Here is a 10,732-nt window from a genome sequence, read left to right as displayed (position 1 = left end):
ACTATAATGGATATGTTTGTTTTACGGGCAGTGAGAAGATGGCACATTTACTGATATCCTTGATGGTGGTGGCAATTTTCTTTGAGTTCTCTGCTCCTTTTCCACATAAGTAAGAGGTTTTCTATTATAACAATGTTTCCTGGAATTCTTTACGTGTTTCTTCAAGTGTTTTCAAATGTTTTAATACGTTTGTCATTGTGTGCTCATTAATTTATTAATGTATCTTCATAGAGGTGGGAGCTTTGTTTTTAATTGTTTAGTTTTTTATCCAGAGCTCAAAATTGTCTACAGAGACATTGATTTAAGTGTGTACATGAGGAATAACACTATTTCTGGCCATTATATGACTTTATACTTATGACATTTTTTAGCAGTGTACCCTCTGCAGGTACTATTTTATTCTCAGTTTTCTCAGAGATAGTGGGTTGTACTTAAGTGCTATCATGTTTTCCGTACACTGCACACACAGAGAAGAGAACAACCTGGTCCCTTATCTCTATCTATCACATATAAAGAAGCAGCAACATGGAGGACATAATACAGCAGTTTTGAGCAGTATAGCTGTGAATCCAGCACGGTGGTGACATAGAACTCTCACTCATGGCTGCTGCAGCATTTTGGTGTGTCTGTCTCTCACTCTGCTAATGCTCCCTCCTCCCCTCTCCATAAACTTATATGGGCAGCTGTAACTTGATCCTTCAGTGAACCAATGGTCAATGGAAACATTTTTTTTAATTCAGTTAAAACGTTAATGAGAATTAAATGATAACCTGCTGGCTGCATGCAGCTGCCACTAGAGGAAGCATGGGAAGCTCCTAAGCTCCCTCTAGTTGTGGCTGCAGGAAGCCAGAATTTTATAATTTAAATGTATCTCTATGCTTGGGATTTTCAGCCCTATATTTTTAAAAAACAAAAACAAAGTTCTGACCTCTATGAAGCTATATTAAAGGAATAGGAGCAGTATGAGAGAAAGGTATAGAGATAGACAGAGACGCTGCAGCAGCAGCTTCATATTAAGGGTTATATCTCACCCAGTGCTGGATTCACAGCTACACTGCTCAGTGCTGCTGTATAATCTCCTTCATGCTGCTGCTGCTTCTGATGGTGTGCTGCAAGATGTCCTCTGCTCTATTTGTGCATTGTATGGCCAATATGAAAGCAGATAGTGCAGGGATGCAAGGCACCATCATTATAAAGGGCAGTATTACTGTGAGGGGGCACTAAGGGGACATCATGAAAGTGTGATACTATGAAAGTGTGTGGGGCCCAAAGAGGCACTATTAATGTGCTGAGCACTAACAGGACACTATTACTGTGTACTGCACAAAGGGAGGCACAATTACAATGTGGGGCACTAAGAGGGTACTATTACAATGTGGGGCACTATCTGTTTGTCACTATTATCTTTGGAGGCACTATCTGTGTGGCACTATTTTGTCAGCAGTAGGACACTGTTAAATGGGTAGCAGGATAGGAAATTTGTGTAGATGGTGAGGATGTGTTGGAGAGTGAAGGATTGAAGAGCTAAGACATCTGGGCAGCAAACTCTGCAGAGACGAGCCGTGGCCAGGTCAAGTCGTCATGGTGGTCCAGGTTGGATGGAGAGTAGAAAGGGAAAGTTGATAAGTCCAATCAGAGAAGATTTTAATTGTACTGCATACATTGCACTGTATTTACGGCATGAACATAATCTTTGGAGCGCCAGTCTAGTCCTGGTATGTGATGGCCACTGTATGGTGATATTATTGGTTGATTGGTCTTTATGGTAGATATATGTGGTAATGATTTGTAGATTTTTTTGGCCCTTGTATATTAGTAGTATTTGTAGTATTATTTGGTAAGTGCATGATGGTAGTGTTGAGAGGCAAACTATCATATCTACAGTACATAAGTGTCTATGACGGAGAAAATTATTTGGGGGCATGGCTGATGCATTTACATCATAACTATAACAAAGGGCAGACAGGCTGTTGTCCGGTCCAGAAGCGGGAAGACCCTCCTGTTGACTGATGAAGGTACTCTTGACCCCCCCTAACTTTCTAACCCTATCCCTGCTGACCTAATGGGCTCAAACTCCACCTCCTTTATAATTAACCTCTTTTATCAAATTCTGGTCCTACTCTACAAATCCAGTCATGTCCGGACCAACACGAAGGTGCTCCGGCCCTTTTCTTTATACTAGGACAAAGATACTCTCAGTCTATAATGGTATTGTATGACATATAGATGATTTCATTACTTCTGTTACAGGAGAGTCAAGAGACATGCAGACGGCCTTTTCACAAGTGAGCTAAGCAAGATAAAGAATAATGTGGCCATGAGGAGTTACCTGAAATCTCTACTGATTACAAAGCGCAGGTATTCAGAAAGCAAATGCAATAACTATCACTGATATCACGTATTGCTAGATAATGATATGGATACTAGCTGTCATTAGATAAAACAACAAAGTAATAGTTAAGGCCCTTTTACACCGGCCGATAAGCGTCCGGTGCAGCCGAGCGGCAATCAATGAGACATCATTGATCGACACCCGTTTGCTCCTGTCACACGGAGCTATGGATGGGGATGAGCGGCCGTTACTCCGATCGCTCATCCCCATCCATTATTATCATGTCGGCAGCGCGTCTCCCTTTTTACACAGGGAGATGTGCTGCCGACAACGATAATCTTTTACTTTTTTAAAACTATACGATCAGCAGATGAATGAGCGTTTGCTCGTTCATCTGCTGATCGTTCCCCTGTTTACATAAGGCAATTATCGGCTATGAGTGTTATATGAACTGCATGATAATCTGCCAGTGTAAAACCTCCTTTAGGCTTCATTCAAATCTGCATCAATGCTCCGTTCGAACGTTCCACTCCGGAGCCCTGACTGGCACAAACAGAAACCATGTTTATGCCCTTCCACAACGGTGACAAGCGGAAACCATTGGCACCGTATCCGTGAAATCAATTGGGATACCTGCTCCCACAGGTACCCCAATACAATATTATGCCCCTTTAGCTGCCACCATACTGTATAATGCCCCCATAGTGCCTGATAAAAAATCCTCATTCTCATGATGACTGGAGGAGATCCCACTGTTCCTCCACTCTGTGCCTTAGGATGCAGATACAGTTGAATCCAATGCTGAAGCAGGGAACCGTCATCTCCCTGCTTCAGCATTCACTGTGTAATGCCGGCTGTGAGTGGCTTGGCACATACAAGTGCGATGCAGTGACGTCATCGCGTGTCTGTGCCGAGCCACTCAGCACAGAGTGGAGGAGCAGAGGAATCTCCTCGACTCATCATGAGAATGGGGATAGGTGAGTATTTTTTATTTTTTTTATTAGGCACTATGGGGGCATTATACTGTATGGTGGTAGCTAAAGGGACATTATATTGTATTGCGGTACCTATGGGAGCAGTATACTATATGTGGTCACCTGCGGGGGCATTATACTGTATGGAGGCAGCTATGGGGGTACTATACTGTATGAGGGCAGCTATAAGGAAACTATACTGTATTGTTCAGCGATATGGGCATTATACTGTATAGGGGCATCTGTGTGGGTATTATACTGTATGGGGGCAGCTATGTGGACATTATACTTTGTCGGGGCAGCTATTTGGCATTATACTGTGTGGGAGGCACTATGGGGGCATTATACTGTGTGGAAGGCACTATGGGGGCATTAGATTGTGTGGGGACAGCTATGAAAGCATTATACTGTGTGGGGGACACTATGGGCATTATACCATGTACGAGGCAGCTATAGGGGCATTATACTGTGTGAGGGGTTCTGTGGGGCCGCTATAATGTGGGGAGGCACTATCAGAGCATGATACTGTGTGGGCCAAACTGGTGTGTATGGGCAAGGTTAGAGGTGTGGATTAAAAGGGGAAAAATTTACCATGGTGAGCGCCACATCGGTTGTGCCCCTTTGCAGTACTTCACAGTTGAGAGGTATGTTAACACTCATGTGTACAAACAAGTGTAAAGATCCTGACTCCTCCAATAACAAAATTAGATTTTATACCTCTTAAGAACCGACCCCATATAATTACATTCACAGTTGTAGAGAACTGTCCATTCCTCTTCTGGTGATTGTATCCCCCACAGCATCTTTTACACCCAGATCAGGATTTTGCTAACGGTCTCTAATCCTGGTGATATTCAGGTCCCAATCATGTGATCATCATGACAACCGATCATGGCACTCACAGGAAAACAACAAATTTTCCCATGGTTTATAGCGTATAAAATCCCCTCTCTCTCTCCACCCGTCTCCTGTCAGAATGAGATCGGAGGAGAGAAGCTGTTACACAGAACAGACATAGATTTGGCTAAAAGTATTTAGCTATTAAAGTACATGGTGAGCTTTTTGATACAATTTTATTGTTTATATGAATCTAGCTTATATGACTTATAGTTTAGAATATATCTACCTGCATATCTGTCCTTCCTTACCATTCATCTTCTCTCAAAATGTCCTGAGATGTGTGGCGCAAGATGACCAGCTTTAAAAAGAAATATGATTTAATGATACACTGTCACGATATGTCTGTGCTATATGTGTAGCCACCCAGTGGTTGTGATGTGGATTGCAGCCTGTCAAGGGTTTTGCTTGCATGTCACGATATTGTAATGATATAGTTTCATGAGAAATTGGATTCCTTTATCCTTAAATGCTTTTATTATTAGAAAGTTCCTTTTATAGGTGGGGACTATTTGATAGTAAAACAGGGAGGCTACTGTGAAATAAAATTCCCTGTAAATCCACAAGGTACAGCATCGGCTGCAAGGGAAGCTGGGGCAGTTTGATTCCTCAATGGATTTTCTGCTCTATTATCATTATGCTCCCTCTTATAAAAATAGAAATAATAGAAGAACTAGTGTATATTACAGAATCAATATTGGAATTTCTTAATATAACAGCGAAAGTTCAGGTTTGTCTCACAGAAGGTAAACCTACACTTGAACATATAGAAATGCAACAAGTAGAATGTGAACAATTACTTGAAATATTTTGAAGTTAGTCACTTTCCAGTTAGTCAAAGAACAAGATGAATGAAACAGTGAAAGAATAAACAATGCAATAAAATCCTACAGAAACTACATTTCTGGTGAAAGTTAATTTCTAAAAAACTGATAGGTATCCAACTGAAGTTATTTGTACCAATTTAAATAAAACTACTATTGACTATTTCAATTATGAAGCATATAAAACCCCATAAGAAAATACAACTCCAAGATTGATCAACATAAGCAGCATATTGATCACAGAATGTCAGATTTTCTAGATGACCCTTTTTAGATGCCCAATGCCAGAATAATGATGCCAGCCATGGTACCCCATAACAGTGACCATCACAGTGCCACCATAATACTACCAGCACATCAGCCAACATATAGCGTGCGGTCAGAACAGTTATCCCATGAAGGACAATTATGACATCCATAGGATATGTCATAAATGTCAGATAGATGCGGGTCCCACCTCTTGGACACACACCTATCTCTAGAACGGGGCCCCCTAATCCCCGTTCTAACTTTTTGCGCTCATGCTGCCTCCTGGCCATGAGCACAAAAAGCTAGAACGGGGTTTAGGGGGTCCCGTTCTAGAGATAGGTGCGGGTCCCAGAGGTGGGACCCGCATCTATCTGACATTTATGACATATCCTGTGGATATGTCATAAATGTCCTTCATGGGAAAACCCTTTTAAGTAAGACAGTGCCTAACTACTTCAGGCTCATTTTGATCACTGGGCCAATGAGTAAAGATTTGACTGTTACTTTAATTCTTTCCATGACTTATTTTCTTTGTTTGGGTGCTAGTGTTCCAGAAATGAATTTTCTTGATAACTTTGAAGACAATGAGACAATATCTGAAGAGTTCTGCTTTAACTGGCTGTACCAAAACTTTCTGAGTGAAAGGTAAGCATGACATACAGTGGGATTGGCATGAAGGCGGCAACCAGGGGCGTTGCTAGGGTCTTAAAAAATCAAGGGCCCAAGCCCTAAGTTATATGCCCTCCTTCAAAGATAGATAGATAGATAGATAGATAGATAGATAGATAGATAGATAGATAGATAGATAGATAGATAGATAGATAGATAGATTCAGGTGATGTCTTCTCTGATTAGAGTCTTTCGCTTTTCCTTTTTTTCTTATTCCAGCCACTTTTCATCTCTGCAGAATTTGACACACCGATATGTTGGTTTCTCGCTTTTCCAGCATCCTCCCCACCTATACCCCATCCTCTAAACAAACTCGTAATCCACGGTGCCCCATATGGTAATTAATGATCCCTCAGTGATCGACACAATAAAAGTGCCCCCTTAGTACCCATGCCCCCATAGAGTAATAATGCACTCTTTGTAACCACAGTATATAGCTCCACAGTGTCCCCGTAGATAGCGCCAGACACACAGACCCCTCTTGTAGCTGGCGCCACACACAGCCCTCCTTTGTAGCTAGCACCACACACAGCCCCACCTTTTATATAGCGCCACACACAGCTCCCGCCTTGTAGATAATGCCACACAGCCACCCCCTTTTAGATAGCACCACATACAGCCCCTCCTTGTAGATAGCGCCACACACAGCACCCCCTAGTAGATAGTGCCATACCCCCCTTGTAGGTAATGCTACACAGACCTCCCCTCCGGACACCCCCTGTATAGTGTCACGCAGTTCCCCACCATATAATGCCACACAGCCCTCCCCCTGTATAGTGCCACACAGCCCCCCTAGTAGATAGTGCCACCCCCACTTGTAGATAGTGCCACACAACCCTCCCCCTGTATAGTGCCACACAGCCCCACTAGTAGATAATGCCACACAGTTTCCCCTTGTAGATAGTGCCATACAGCCCTCCCCCTGTACAGTGCTTCGCAGCCCTCCCCCTGTTTTAGATACACAGCCCCACCCCCACAAAAAATTGAAATTACCTGGCCCTGTTCCTGCAATGGACGGTGCGCTCTGGACGAGACCCTTACGTAGGCCAGCGTGATGCAGTGACATCATCACGCCAGCATGAGTTGGGACTCAGTCACAGCGTCTTATAGACTGCAGACCTAACGTGGCCTGCAGCCTATAGCATTCAATTGTATCTGCGTCCTGAGGACACAGATACAATTGAATGTGGCTTTCGCTAGCACTGGGCCCCCCTGGTGCTAGCAACGCCCCCAGGCATAAGGGGGCCCGTGCCATCTGGCCTATTAATGTTATGTGCCAGGTGTCATGGGCCCCCTCCTGCCACAGGCCCCGTAGCAGCTGATATGGCTGTTATAGTGGGCATGGGGTCCTGAAAGGATGGGGGCCCAGGGAAATTGCCCAGTTTGCTCCCCCTAATGCCGGCCCTGGCTGGAGATCCGGAAGAACTAGGCAATAAATCCGGGGCATGAACCCTGAGTGCCTGGTAATAACGTTGCCCCTGGCGGTAAGAAAGCTTTATGGAAGAGGGTGGCTTGTTAGTACTTGTCATTAACAATAAGAAGAATAAGTGAAATAAAGATATTAGGATTTTCTTGCAGATTTTGTAGCGGAGCAAAATTAAACAAGATATATAAAAGATGTGGTAGGTGTCGCAGAGCAAGTAATGGTAGAAAATTTAAAATTCTGATAAGGTTAGTTTGTGTCAATAATACTGATGAAAGGACAATCAACAGTAATCCCAATTGGTTAATCCATGTTACATACAGTATAAATTGGCACCATGGTTATTCCAGACTAGTGTAGCATAGATCGGGATTTAATGGCCCAATTTATTCATTCTTCCAAGCTGATGGCGATCGGTCAGTGACTGATCCACGCAGGCAGGTCATACTATTTGTTGTAGAGCTGGCACCGATTAAGGGCATTTACAATGGTACAGTGTGGGTAAATAAAGGCATTGATGTAAATATTGGAGAAAGATTTTACATATGATGGCCCATTTGCTCTAATCTCACAGTGCTTAGTATATTATAACACTATACCTCCTCCTATATTTTACAGTTTATCTGAAAATGACGCTGAAGAAGCCGCCCAAGAAAGCTACAAACTAATTTGCCAACCCTTTGGCCGTCGCCTTTTGAGCCTTAAAGAATATATTCCATTTGTTAAATCACCAGCTAGAAATCTATAAGGCAGACGTGACTGTTCAGACAACGTAATTAATTATTTATTATTAATTAATGTACTTTTTAACTAATTTGCTGACACAAGCTTTATAGACGTATATAAGTTCTAGCTAGTTTACTATGAAGATGTTTACTCGTACAAGGAAGAGACCAGTTTACCGTACCTTCATGTTATAAGGAGAACACCATTCACTCTATCTGATCATAAAACATGTACTTCATTAATTAGAATGGGTTAAAGGGCAACTTATTGTTTTACTTGCTAAACACCTTTTTATCTATAGTGAAAAACATAAAATCAGTGTCATTACCATTCACTATTAAGATGTGTTAAGAATTTGCTAAAAATGTGTTCCAAATGTAAATTCTTTTGATTACATAATTCCCAACCTCATTAAAGGGGTTTGCTTCTTCTCGATAACCCCTTTCTATATGACATATTAACGCACACGGACATAGAGGGGGATCCTCTGCACAGAAACCCTCTTTATGAGTGAGAGTGGAGGGCCATTCATCTTCCTGTATCATCTTCCCGTCTATATCTTCTGTCAAAATCAGCTGCTCTCAGAGGGTCTCGGAGCCAGCTCTTATGTTAAAGGGGTTGTCTGTGATGAGACAACCCTTTTATCTTACTTGACATTGCTAAAATACTGGTATATCTAACATATTTACAGTATGGATTAAAAAAAAGTAATAAAATAAATCAAATTCAATTAGGGGAGGGGAGAGGATGTGGGCAAAAGGAAGGAGGGGGGATCTTAGATCCCCCTAAAAATCCACATGATACTGTATATGTACATTTCCCAGTATAAAATAATTACTTACATACATGTTACATTTTCCTACTGAGTAATTAACACTACCACGGACTGAACCTAAACATTTTTTATTTTTTTTAATTCAAACCGGATAAAAGTTTTTAAATTGTCTAAAAACCTATAAAACTGCAATGACTGGTACGTTACCATATCCCCGTAAACTGCAATGTTCTCCAGAAGTAACTAAGTCTAGCTCTGAATATACTCTGCATTATGCTCATGAAATTATTTTCGAATAAAGTTTTGCAATGATGGAAGTGTTATTTATCTTTTCCCTAAATATCCTAAACTGTGAAAACAGTCAGCATGGCTTAAGAAAAAAATCCTCCTGTCTTTATTGAGAATCCATTAAAAGCTTTATTCAGCACAACCAGTATCGTATGACTTATGTATTTCAGAAATATTTTCTTACAGCCCATGCACACAGTAAGTATGTTCCCATGTTTTTTACACAAATTTTAGTGCATATTATGTGCCGAAACATGCGTGAAATCCGCCTGTCTATATAGATGTCGCGTAAATTTTGAAAGGGTTAGTGATAGCATTACCGCAATATCCTTGGGGATCTATAGAGACTTAGAGGTTAATACCTAATATCTCTCATGATCTAGGATGATGAAGAAGTTAAATATTCATATCCACTATCCACGATAATCTAGGATAACTATGGCTAACCAGTTTAGGACCAGGCTATTTTGAGCCTTCAGGGCCAGACACCGTTTAGCCGTTAGTTAAAGGGTAACTAAACATTCAACAAACTTCTGACATGTCATAGGGACATGTCAGAAGTTTTGATTGGTGGGGGCCCAAGCACTAAGACCCCCAACAATTGCTAAAACGAAGCGGCAGAAACACTTGTGTGAGCGCTGAGCCCCTTTGTTTCTTTTCGGCTTTTTCCAGAAAGCCAATGTACCGGCAGTGTATGGGCTCATGGACTTTCTATTGAGCCCGTACGCCGCTACACCGATTTCCTGAAAAAGCCGAACAGAAACTAAGTGGCACAGCGCTCACACGAGCACTTCTGCAGCTTCGTTTTAGCAATTGGTGGGGGTCTCAGTGCTCGGACCCCCACCAATCAAAACTTCTGACATGTCACTATGACATGTCAGAGGTTTGTTGAACGTTTAGTTACCCTTTAAACTACTTTTTTATTTGTTGGGCCAGGGACGTCATTTTTGCGTATTCTTTTTAGAACAATGTAGATTTCTTTTTTCATTATACATTGAAACGAATAGTAAAAAAAATATGCTTTTTTTACTTTCTAGCAATTTTTTTCTGGCAATAATAATGTGTTACCCTAAAATACACATTTTACTTGTGTATGTGACTGTCTACCATAAATTTGATACATTACATGCCCTTTTTCAGGGTAATTAGTTCAGGGCTAGCGCTACGACAATGATTGACCGTTGAATTATTTTATGTGTATTTTTTTTATTTTTGCTGTTTTTATAATTTTTTTTTAATTATTATGGTTTGTCCCTTAAAGGTCAGAAAATACCATTGGGGGACTTTATTATTTCATTTTTTCACTTTATATTTCTATCGCACAGCATCCCCAGTTACAGGGGAAATCAGCCCTGTTCTAGTGAATACTGTCATTGATAGGGCTCTGCTGGATCTAGTTAGTCCCAGCAGCAGCCTCTCAGTAACCGCTTCCTCATGATCATGTGACTAGTCACCGTGATGTCAATAATTGTTTTTGCATATATCTAATAGTGCCACCAAAAATTGGCGTATTGTTCTGCGTCAACCATTTATACAGCACCATTATAATCTGTGACAACTGCCATTTATTATATC

At 41.4% G+C, this 10,732-nt stretch overlaps 1 long non-coding RNA gene across 1 annotated transcript; it reads left to right on the top strand.

The window, feature by feature from the left end:
* The first annotated feature begins 4,282 nt into the window (after positions 1 to 4,282).
* On the top strand, positions 4,283 to 8,829 carry LOC142660347 (uncharacterized). The gene is made up of 3 exons (XR_012850465.1): positions 4,283 to 4,359; positions 5,823 to 5,921; positions 7,987 to 8,829. It is a non-coding gene; the product is annotated as an uncharacterized LOC142660347 (long non-coding RNA).
* Positions 8,830 to 10,732: the final 1,903 nt, after the last annotated feature.

The sequence above is a fragment of the Rhinoderma darwinii genome, chromosome 9, assembly GCF_050947455.1.
Source record: "Rhinoderma darwinii isolate aRhiDar2 chromosome 9, aRhiDar2.hap1, whole genome shotgun sequence".
Taxonomy (NCBI): domain Eukaryota; kingdom Metazoa; phylum Chordata; class Amphibia; order Anura; family Rhinodermatidae; genus Rhinoderma; species Rhinoderma darwinii.
Note: the sequence above shows the minus strand (reverse complement) of the source record. Positions and strands in the feature narration are given on the sequence as shown.